The sequence below is a fragment of the Ixodes scapularis genome, unplaced genomic scaffold (genome assembly GCF_016920785.2).
Source record: "Ixodes scapularis isolate PalLabHiFi unplaced genomic scaffold, ASM1692078v2 PGA_scaffold7__128_contigs__length_106722199, whole genome shotgun sequence".
NCBI classification, from domain to species: domain Eukaryota; kingdom Metazoa; phylum Arthropoda; class Arachnida; order Ixodida; family Ixodidae; genus Ixodes; species Ixodes scapularis.
The window spans coordinates 18,265,843-18,276,119 of record NW_024609882.1 but is presented as its reverse complement, the minus strand read 5'-3'; positions in this window follow the sequence as shown (position 1 = coordinate 18,276,119).

Sequence of the window (10,277 nt, the reverse complement as noted above, 5' to 3'; positions counted from 1 at the left end):
TGACAGCGAAGCAGTCATCACTTGCCACCCTGTATTGTGTTCTCTCATTGACGACTACGAGACGACGAATGGTCGTATCCTTGGAGGTTTTCTCCGGGGAGGAGCCCGCGCTCAACAGGTTTTGTTTTCAATTATAGGGCAGAGCGGTCTGTTTTCCATTTTGTTAAAACACCTCTGACTGGGTGAGCATACCTGAAGGAACCAAAATACAATGCCCCCCCCCCCCCCCCTCTTCAAATAATAATAATAAAAAAAAAGAAGCTATTTCTAAAATAAATTACGCAATGCCGAAGAAATGTAGCGTTATCAGTCCGAAAGGCCAAAGTTTCGGAGCAATCGTTATATTGTTCAAACGTTAGGTGACTTTCGGTAATTTTCGATTTACAACTGACGGACATGACGTCCATTGAGGCTCACTAACTTCCGGCTGTATTATAAACATACACGGAAGATTATAATTATCATTATTCAATGAGAGAATGGCGGCCGACGGAGCTTTGGAATGCTAAATGGCGCCAGTTACTGAAATCAGACAATGAAAAGTTCTGTAACTTAAACATACTGTTGCAAACCACTTAGTAGCGCTACATTTGCGAGAAAATCTGGCGTTCGGCGACGCGAAGTTTATTTTTCCGGCGAGAAAAACATGGTTCTCTTCTCTTCCACTCATGTCATCCACATACGGTTCTTTTATCTTCTACATATACATTAACGGAGTGTTTACAAACAAACCCCCGTTTGCCCACACAGGTTGTGGGCACTGCGCGTGCGCAGGACCCAGATCCGGGAGAAGTGTGGCGTCTGCGCATGCCCAGTGCCGACATCAGCACCACCGCAGTCATGTGACGTCGAAGGGACTTCCACAGACGGTTCTCTTTTCTTCCACATATATCTTAAAACACGTTCGACTGAAATAATAAACTCTGATCGAACTAAATTTCGGGCCAAGCTTGTTTTGTGTCTGCGTCGCTTGGCTGCTAGCTGTCTTGTTTCCTTTGCTTTTCGCAAGTTCCATATACGAGTGACCCAGTGCCTGCCGTCTCCTGGACCGCCTGTAGTGATGTACCGTAAAACCTCGTCTTTTCTTTTTTACTTGATGCCAATAAATGTTTTTGTTTTTTTCTCTCAGTGTACAAAACCGGCCTCAGGACAACATATTTTAATAATTTTGTTATAAGATAAAGACAAACTCTACAAGCCATACAAGTCCAGTGTTCGAGAGATGCTATGCAAGTAAGCTTCTAGCTCCTAACTGGGAATTTTCTTACCATGCTAAATCTACGTGATATCGAGGCATATTTCGCCTCAAGTTTCTCCTTATTCATTCTGTTGATTTGTGAACCCCCCGAAAAGAACCGCTTTATAGACCAACCGAAGAAATACTGAATATTGCCATCCCCTGGCATCACCGCGGGGAGATTCACTACTCGGTTCAACATTCAAAGGCAGACTTGCTCCTACAGCACCGATCAGACGAATTCGAGCCAGTGGACGCGCACCCCCCGCTCTTCTGCGCCAAAGAACATTGCACCCTTGTAATTCATTCCACTGTTTACAAAAATGTAAGAGTTCAACAGTGCGCGCTTGTCGGCCATATGTTTAATTTTTATTTTGCCATGTGATCAGGTGGTCCCTCTGAACCCGCTACCCGATGTCGGCAGCAGGAGAGAAGAAAAAAAAGATCTAGCGGCGAAGAATTGGACAAGGGCAAGAACGAACTGACGCTTTTTCAGGCGTTCTGTAGCGAAGGAAAAATATAGTGCTAAAAATGTAACCTGCCTTCGCCAACTTGTTGGCAGAGCGGGTTTCTTACGGGAAGACACTCTTAAAGAAGATTTAATTGGCGTGATTAATTAAGGTGTCCCGTTGAGGAAGGTGGGACGTGCAGCTGCACTGGGTGCTGGGATAACCTACCTAACCTACCTACCTAACCTACCTAACCTACGCTAGTGAGAAGCTGAAAAGAAAGCATATGCCCCCGTCCCCCAAACGGGCCTTGAAATTGATGTTTCAATAAAAAATAGAAATGAATAAAAGGCAATGAGCTTGAAATTATATTTGATCTTCATGTTTCGTCCGATTCGGAAGCGCACTTTCTTAGCTTTCTTGATTAGGTGCGAAGGTACACCCCCAAAAAAAGTTCTTGTGAAAGCGAGGAATGTGGCCTCTTATAAGGGAAATCTTTGCTTCATATCAGCAGTGATAAAAGACCAAAACATTTTTGTTATGTTTCAAAGCATTCTTCTTCTAGTCGCCGCAAACTCCACTGCCGTCATATGTTCCACTAGTTCCCTTGCGTTTTATTATGTCCACTTTAGTTTGATTTAATTATATGTATTTTAGTGAGGATAGTTTGTTATACTTTGCCTTGAAATTGCTATTCTTCACCCCATAAATGTTTCGAAATACCCGTTCTCTATATGTCTGGGATCAAGTTCCGCATCCCATTCCGCATCCCAATCGCATTCCGAAATTCTCATAAACGTGTTGATATGTCACCTAGAATATTACCTCATTCGACACCGTGTAATAATTGTACTTGTAAGCCTTTGCCATGCGATAATTCTGTGAAATATCTCGGATTATACGTGGACGAACATTTATCATGGAATCAACGTGTGGAATTTGTGACTAAAAGACCTACGTGCCGTTTCAGCATATCTGTACAGAATAAGAAGCTTGTGCAGCGTAAAGATAAGACTACTGGTGTACAGGTCGTTAGCGGAATCAATTCTACGATATGGAATCACTTTATATGGGCACTGTTCTCCATACAAGACAAATGCAGTAGCCAGAATTTTAAAACACATGGTGAAAAACATTACATACGGAACTCCGTACGGAACATTAGATATGAAAGATAAAGCAAAGAAGCTCCAAATTTTAGTCTTTAAAAATGTTCATAGATATGTTACGTTTATAAATTATTTCTACGATTCAACGTTCAAGGTTCCAGGGGACAAGCCTAGGGACCTAAGGCGCAAAGAAAGGTTTCAAATCCTCAGAATTTACACGCGATACGCAAAAAGATGCAGAGATCACTTTATTCCCACCTTATTTATTGAGCTCACTGAGCCTTTAATGAAAATAAATTCGATAAAAGTACTAAAAAAAATAAATAAAAAATCGGTGCCTCTCATTACCTCCATAAACACTGCTTTACTCCCATCACTGTATACTTGCCTCTTAATGATTTCGATAGTTGTGTTCATTTTGTTTTGTGCCGAATTTTGGCTCTGTTTTGTATTAATATATGTATCAATGGCCACATTATACTCGTTCGATTTTTTATCATGATGTATTGATATGCATTTCGCCGGATTGTCTGGTCCTAAGCACAAGCAGGATACTGCTTTTGTAGGCCAGAATTTTTTATATGTATTTGCACAGTGAATAAAAACATTATTATTATTATTATTATTATTATTATTATTATTATTATTATTATTATTATCATCATCAAATAAGCATGAATGAAGAAATATTGACTATTTTATTTATTTTAGCATTGTCTACCCCGCAAACATTCCTCCCGAAAGCATATAAGTTGGTGATAGTTTGCGCTCCTCCATTTTCACTTAAATTGATTTTATATAAAACATTAATCAGACCAAAGCTGGAATATGTAGCCTCTATCTGGGGATCCCGGTCACGATACCCTCGTCATGGCACTAGAGGCTATTCAAAATCGCTCAGCTCGTTTCATCCTGTCGAACAATCATCGCACTGCTAGTGTCACATCGATAAAAAGTAGTTTATCTTTATAATCTCTCTCTCTCTCTTCGCCGTAAAATTTCACGGTTATGTTTATTTCAGAAAATTAATTTTCACAATCGCATCTTACACGATCAAATGATAACTCTCCCCTTTTGCATTTCGTCTCGTGTTAATCATCAGCATTAAGTTGGAGTCCCAAGGTCAATAACATTTCACTCATCGTTTCTTCTTCGCACAGCACAAGAATGAAAAAACTTCCCCGGTTTAATTGCTACCATCACAAACACTAATCTATTTCGAAAGGTTTCGAAAGGTAACAGTTTTATCTAATGATTCGCGACCTGTTTGATTGTTTGTTTGTTATATTATTGCTATAGCTAATTTGTTACAATTTTTCCTCTCACCTTTTTTATCTGCTCTCCCCCTCTATAATGCATTCGGGCTCTGAGGCCCGGGTATGTTCAAATAAATAAATAAACAACACCGGAAAATTCTGGCAGGTGTTAAACCCGAAGGAGACGAACACCATTGCACTCACTAATGAATTCTTCAAAGTCGTCAGCGATGCTGAATGTGCACACAACTCGCGTGTCACTTCCTATATACCTGTCTAACATACCGATACCAATGCCTGCCACCACGTTCGTTGCAGATGGTAATTCTTGTGTGATTTAAAACATTTTTTCATCATCAGCCGGCGTAGATGAGATCAACTCAAAACTTAAAAGGAAAAGTAAGTTGCTGACGAATATTTGTGTTTAATTTTCTCTAAGTCACTTTCCACAAGCAGCATCCCAGAGGACTGGAAAATGGGAAAGGTCGTTCCAGTCTTCAAATCAGGTAACAAAGATTCCCCAATAAATTACCGTCCCATATCTTTAACAAGCGTGCACTGCAAAATCATGGAAGACGTCATCGACTCTCAAATAATGAATTTTCTAAACCCAGATAAAATTTTTTTTTCATCCTTTACAACATAGATTTCGCATGGGATTCTCTTGCGAAACTCAGCTGGTCATCCTCCCCATGATCTGCATATTAACCTCGACCGTAACCTTCAAACTGACGTCATTTTTCTCGATTTTGCGAAAGCCTTTGACAAAGTACTCCATCAGCGTTTGCTTTTAAAGCTTTAACAATTGAATCCAAGTCCCGATATCTTAAATTGGATCAAAGAATTCTTTGTTCCTTGTTAAAAACCACTCATCAGACTTTGTTCAGTACTTGTTCAGTACCCCTTCCAGCGCCATCCAGCGTCCCCCTAAAATCGGTCCTTGGTCCCCTTCTGTTCCTCATATATATCAATGACTTACCACTTCATGTCTCCTTTCATATCCGGGCGTTCGCCGATGATTGCGTAATTTTCCGCTCGGTCACCAACGTTTCAGAGGAACAAGCCCTACAACATAGCCTCAACAATGTTCAGGAAGGGTGAAACCATTGGCTCATAATGCACATCAGTAAATGCAAACTTACGTCTTTCCACCGCCGCCGTAGCCTCCTTTTATTCCCTTATGGCATATCGCTCATACTCCCGTGGGATTTGTAGATTAGTCACCCCGTGCAGCGATTTCTCCTGGCGCAAGCATATTTTACTAGCACCATCTCACCCGCTAACAAATCGCTCGGATCCCTGAGGCGTCCTCTCCACCTCGCCCCGCAGCACGTAAAATTACTCGCCTGCAAATCGCTTATCTGATCAAAGGTAGCATATATGCGTCTGCAATCTGGATCCAACAACACATGTATCTAATCAACGCACTTGAAGCTGTCCAAAATCGCGCCAACTCGGTTCATTCATTCTTTATATTCGTATACGATATCAGCATATAATCCTTAAATGCCGAATCAGAACTCCCTCTTTCCAATCATCGCCGCATCACCAACCTTTTCTTTTTTTAGGGGCGAAGCTCCGGGGTATTCACATGAGGGAGAAATCTCGGGGATTTCTCCCCGGCACGCGAATTCCACGACGAAAACGTCAGGCTTTGCGATGTGCAAAAGCCTCGCGTTTTCGTCTCGTGATGCGCGCGTGCCGGGGAGAAATCCCCGGGATTTCTCCCTCGTGTGAATACCCCTTAGCCATGTCCTTATGTCCGTCCGACGTCCGGCGTCGGGTGCTCGTGCTCACGAGCACGTGAGCACGTGCTCCCGTGCTCGTGTATGGCAAAAAAAAAACAAAAAAAAACGCATCTCCACGTGGTGAATGATGTTGATTGGGGCGAAGCTCTGGTGGTGCTTGTCTGCGTAGACGGTGAGCCGCAGCATGCCGAGCCTTTCGTTCGTTTTCATCCATGTCAGAAAGAGAATGTGTGGTATGGAACGTGGTTATACACGCGTTTGAGCATTTGACCGCAGCGTGACATAGATAAAAACGAACGAAAGGCTCGGCATGCTGCGGCTCAGCGACTACGCAGGCAAGCACCACCAGAGCTTCGCCCCAATCAATATCATTCACCACGTGGAGATGCGTTCTTTTTTTAGAGCGCAGCTCTTAGGGGCTTGTTAACTGCTTGAGCGGCGTCGCCGTCGGCGTCGGCGTCACCATCGGCGTCGGCGTCACCATCGGAGTAACTGCGAGGTCACGTGACCCCCCCCCCCCCCCCCGAGGTCACGTGATCCCCCTGAGGTCACGTGTCCCCTTGAGTTCACGTGATCCCCTTGAGGCCACGTGACCCCCCTGAGGTTGCGTGACCCCTGAGGTCGCGCGACCCCCGAAGTCACGTGACCCCCCTGACCTCACGTGACCTCAAGGAGCCCCTATTGGGCAGGAGATCGAACTAAAGAGCCGGGGCGCTTTATCGAGCTTGTTGTCCACACAGCCCCGTGTTTACTAACACAGCAAAACAAAGAACTTGAACCTCGCCTAGTGCGTTCTTGGCACGAGCGCTTCGCTTTGACCAGTGCCAAAATGCTTTGACCAGTGCTTTTGACGCACAAGGAGCGGCATTCGTATCGTCATAGATTTCTCTGATCAACAACAAACAACAAAATTCAGTTTGTTCGCCACACAGTTGAAGCATGCCGCTAGAGGCGTGACTTTTCTATCTCCTCCCCAATCCCTCTGTACGCTTCCATCCTCCTCCTCAAGAGCTGCGCTCTAATCCGGCGTTACAGGGAATTGTAAACGGCTTTCATTTTTTAATTTACCGCTTTGTCAACCATTTTATATTTCACCCCAGCACGCATATATCGCAGCGCACAAGTCATTTTATCCAAGTTGCTCGCCCAAGCACCCGCACTACTACCTTTTCTGCTTCATTCCCCTTCGCCCCCCCCCCCCCCCCCTCCCAGCACCTCTAGACTGGAACGGTTTTTCTCACAACAAGTATCACCTACTCATCAACATTCATAGAAAATGTAACAGCCCATCGTTTGGCATCTATGTATACCCCATTCATGTACAGTCGCCCAATTTTTTAATAATATCACGCGAGCGTCGACCGCCGGGACGGGCAGTGCCGTGCCGCGGAGAAATGCAGCGTCACGGGAGAGATTAAGCGCGTGCGCACAAAGCCCTTTCCGGGGAGCGTCGTCTGCTAGGCTATTCCGCTGATCGCACACAGTCCCTGGACTGTAGCAGAGGAGCGCCTTGCGCCGGTTTAACGCAGCCGACGCTACGAGCCATCTTGGCCAGTCCATCGCTAAGAGAGTGTCACGTGGCTTTCCTGTTGCGCACAACTGCACGTGGATGCACGATGTCACGTGGCAGGGTGACAGCACTGGATTGGTTTTGATGGCTCGTAGCATTGGCTGCGGTATATAGTTTAATGCATCGTTGCATTCAGCTTGTTGCGTCATCGTATTTTTCTTTTTTTGGTGCTGACAAAGTAAACGCAAACAAAAAATAAAAGAATAAAAAAAAAAACTAAATTAAACGAGATGACGCGCGGTTTCTTTCACGTCTGAGCAGTATCACGGTATCACGCAAGCAAGCGCTGCTCAGATCTTTGCTTAAAGGCGGTCAGCTATGACAGCAGATAAGGAACAGGGGCTGTGTGCGGTCAACAGAATAGCCTAGCAGACGACGCTCGCACCGGAGAGAGCTTTGTGCGCACGCGCCTAATCTCTCCCGTGACGCCGCATTTCTCCGCGGCACAGAGCTGGCCGTCCCGGAGATCGACACTCGCGTGATATTATTAAAAAATTGGGCGACTGTACGACTGTACCTATTCCTTATGTAATACCTTTCCGTTTTTTTTAGGTAATCAAATGAAATTATATGACTTCCCTGTTAACCAATCAACGTCGAGCACCTCGCTCCTTTCCCACCCGTCAACCAATCGGTGTCGAGCCTCGCGGGCACGCTTCTATCTGGGCTTCATGAACACCTAGCCAAAGAACATCGGGAAATGAAGCATGTCAATTATACGCTAATAAGCCTTGAAATGCAAGTCGAATTGTAAAGCTAAATTTATACAGCATGCGCATATGACAGGGCATTTTATTGGGCCGGCTATCAAATCCTCCAATTGCAGCAGATTCAATGTTGGCCTTCGTTTGTTTTGTTCTGGTGGCGGTATCTTCGGCCAGCACGCGCTAGTCAGCTCGAAATTCGGCTTCTCGTGACACACCGCGTTGGAGCCAACCAATAAGTAGTGCCAAAAGGGCATCGTCACGACGCTCGTCGGCTTTGCGTGTTCAATATCACCGGCTCAACCAGTCACAAAGGGGGGGGGGGGGGGGGGGGGGGGGGGGCAGCGTAGGATCACGGCGTTGTGCGTGAGTGGTTTAGCCGGTGATAGGGACGAGCGCCGTGGTGATAAACTTTTGGCACTGCTTCATTGGCATACATTGGAACGTAGCGTCGAACACGCGCCAGATTTGAGCCGCCATTGCTGACCGCTTGCCTTCCCGAGATGCCGAGCCACTGAAACGGCCGTTGATACGCTTCGACAAAGACCACTGCTTGGAAAGAAGGACACAGTATAAAATCTAATATGGCAATGTCTCGTCTGTCCTGATGTGGTAATCATGGAGGGAACTAAACGGAATAAAAGAAGGTCGGTTATGGCGGCGCCCATGCACAGCTGCTTGAAGGCGTCTGTAGCCTGCGGATAGAGGGCCACCTTAGAGAAACAAATGCGACACTCGTTCAAATAAATTTTATTTGGATGCCTAATTAATCCCTCCGGTTATAGTGGATTTAGTGGTGTCTCTTGACAGAGTTCGTTGTCTGTTAGGCAAGAAGGTACGCTCATATATAGGTCGTGACAACTGCACCATATCAGGAAAATCTTTACCACGTATCAGCGCTGATAAGGATAAAACGTGTTTGGTCCATTTCTGTACCTACGTTGTTCAAGCAGTCCCATGGCGCCGGAAGACGCATCTGGTGGCGCGTGCTTTTATATGCTCTGGAAGTCGGCTTCTCCTTGTAACAAACCGTGGGAAAATTGCATTCGCCGAACGAGCCTACAGGTTGAGAAAATTTTTCTAGCGAAGTACGTCTGGGGAGGAGCTTTTAATTCGTTGTAATGCATTCGTAAAATCAGCTTTGGTTTTGGGAGGAAGAACTGGAGCCTGTAAATAAAGGTCTAATTGAAACAATTAAACTAAAAGCAACACTTAATTATCAAAATAAATTTGATTTGGATGCCTAATTAATCTCTCCAATTAGACCGGATTTAGTAGCTTGGTTTGATAGTACCTGGAATTGAAAACTGCGGCCCCCCTATCAGAAAAATCTTTGCCTCCTATCAGCGCCGATGAAGTCAAAACTTTTCCAGCCAATTTCACTGTTATTCCCTTCTAGGCGACGGAAACTCCACTAACACCATGTTGCCGCTGCAACACCCTGGCCTTGGTGGGAAGAACTTCTAAAGCTGGAAATAAAGGAATAATTGGAAAAAAAAAATTGTAAATGCGCAATTTTTAAAGAGAATTTTATTTGGATGCCTAAAACTAGTCCTGCCGATTAAAACAGACCCGAAAGTGTCTTCGTAGAGCCCCTTGTTCATGAGGCAAGAACACACACCATATAGTGCCTGAAAGCGAAAACTGTGGCCCCTTATCCGGAAAGTATTTGCCTCCTATCAGCGCTGATACGGCCAAAATGTTTTTCGGTCAATTTCGCCGTTTCTTCATTCCAGGCGTGGGCCTAGTGTCCCGCGAAGGCACTTGTTGGGGCCTTTTCCGTAACAGACCGTGGAAAAAGTTGTATTCACTGAACGATTATTGTACTGATAACTGTTAAGAGCCTCGATAGGTTTAGATATTCGGCTTTTCGCTGTAATGCAGTCATCAGATGAGCCCTGGTGTTGGGAGGACAAACCGACACATTCATCAAACGAAAATTTTATTTGGATGCCTAATCAATTACGCAATTTAAGTTGGCCTTTTCGCGGGATGATATCAGTTGACGCTAGCCCTGGTTAGCTTCCCTGGCCGTCGTCGTCTCCAGAGGATGACTTCTTGTAAACGTGAGGAAATTTTCTTGTACGAACAGATGATCGCGGAACTTGGAGCTTTACATTATCAAATCAGCCGTTCTTTGATTAATGCAATTCTTTGTGCGACAGGTAACGACTAATTTCTAGCATCGTCCTAGCTCAAATGAC